At 45.4% G+C, this 1,529-nt stretch overlaps 1 long non-coding RNA gene across 1 annotated transcript; it reads right to left on the bottom strand.

Annotated features, from left to right (window-relative positions):
- Window positions 1-835: 835 nt before the first annotated feature.
- On the bottom strand, window positions 836-1,279 carry LOC131255439 (uncharacterized). The gene is made up of 2 exons (XR_009176029.1): window positions 1,175-1,279; window positions 836-1,082 (listed from the first exon to the last, which is right to left on the bottom strand). It is a non-coding gene; the product is annotated as an uncharacterized LOC131255439 (long non-coding RNA).
- Between the last annotated feature and the right edge of the window lie 250 nt (window positions 1,280-1,529).

Genomic DNA, 1,529 nt, shown 5'->3' with positions numbered 1-1,529 from the left:
CGGGTATGACAAGCCCTCTTCCCTTTAACTGTAAGGGTACCCAATGAACAATCCTCTTGGATTATGTGGGTTACATGAAAAGCTAGGACAAAAGACCCAAGCAAATAAATGCCACTCACAAGGAAGGACGGTTATATAACCCAATTACTCCAAGAGGACTGGTGATTCAAGCGTGATCATGAATGGGCCCACGGCAAATAACTAAACCCTTCCTTTGGTATGAACAATTTGGTTGGATTCAGGTCGGTGTGATGGGGCAAAATGACAAAACCCAAAGCCTATGAGCCTAAGTGGGCCCACGGCGCGCATGAATGAATTCACTAAAGGATGCCCCTTTTGCTAGTCAAGGTTTCAATAGCAAGGGGCTACATGGTTAAAATGGGGAGAGCCCAAAAAAAGCATGAAAGTCAAGATTCCTGAAGGTAAAACAAGACCACACTCCCTCATTCTTGAAAAAAACTAAGCCCGCTTGGGTCCAAATGGTCCAAGTTAAGTTGCACTTGCCCCATTCATACTGAAATGGATATATGGGTGTCACAAGAAAGAGCCACACATCAGTTCAAGTAACCAAACCCCATTTACTTAAAGGAAAGAGGGTTGTAACTAAGCCTTTGGCATAAATGCATATGGGCTCACCGAGAGGCCCAAAGGCCACTCGAATCCAAGGAGGGCTTGATCCATAATGGGCGTGGCCCATTCGGGCATACATAAGTAAATGTGGGTTGATTATGTCCATGTCGAACCCCAAAGATTCATTCTAATGACCCCATGTACCACATTCATTCTTAAGAATTCAAGTAGGCCCACCTAGACAACTAAGACACACAAGGAGAAATGAACATAAAGCCCAGGCCTTTATTTTGGGTCTACTTGATACATGGACCTGCATGCATATTCCAATGTGCATGGGAAGATTACATGATGAGAAACAGAATGAAAGAGGGGAAAGAAATGAGAGCAAATTTCAAGATTTTGTGCCACCACCTTGTAAATCCGAGAGAGCTTCAAAAGATTAAAGGCCCTAAGCTCCATGGCCTCCACCAAACCAGCCAGCGTCACCAACCACTCCTCTTGTCAAATACCTTAAAGCCAAAAATGAAGGACTCAATGAAAGTGGGGAAGAAAATGAAACATGAAGCACGAAAGGAAAAGATGAGTAAGGAAGGGCACTTACCTTACCTTTAACCCAAATAAGACCTCCCACATGGTCGACCTAATGCACCAATACACAGAGAATGCAAAAGAAGAAAATAAGTTGGGAAGAGAGGGAGAAGAGAAGGGAAATGAGGGAGGAAAAAAGTAAGGGAGAGAGGGGGGCTTATATAGGAATGGAAGCTACACCCCATGGACCAAACAAACGAAGCGACGGTTGGACAGAGTTGCCAACGGCAGGCAACCCGCCGCCAGCTACTTTGGTGGGACTTGACCCATGTAGACACTCTATTGGAAAAAAAAAAAAAGGGAATCGGATTGGCAAGTCTCCTTGCCACCGGCCAATGGCTGGTGGTCGGTGCTCTGTGGGCCCCACC

Source organism: Magnolia sinica, chromosome 1, assembly GCF_029962835.1.
Source record: "Magnolia sinica isolate HGM2019 chromosome 1, MsV1, whole genome shotgun sequence".
Lineage (NCBI taxonomy): Eukaryota > Viridiplantae > Streptophyta > Magnoliopsida > Magnoliales > Magnoliaceae > Magnolia > Magnolia sinica.
This window is presented reverse-complemented; position numbering and strand designations above follow the sequence as displayed.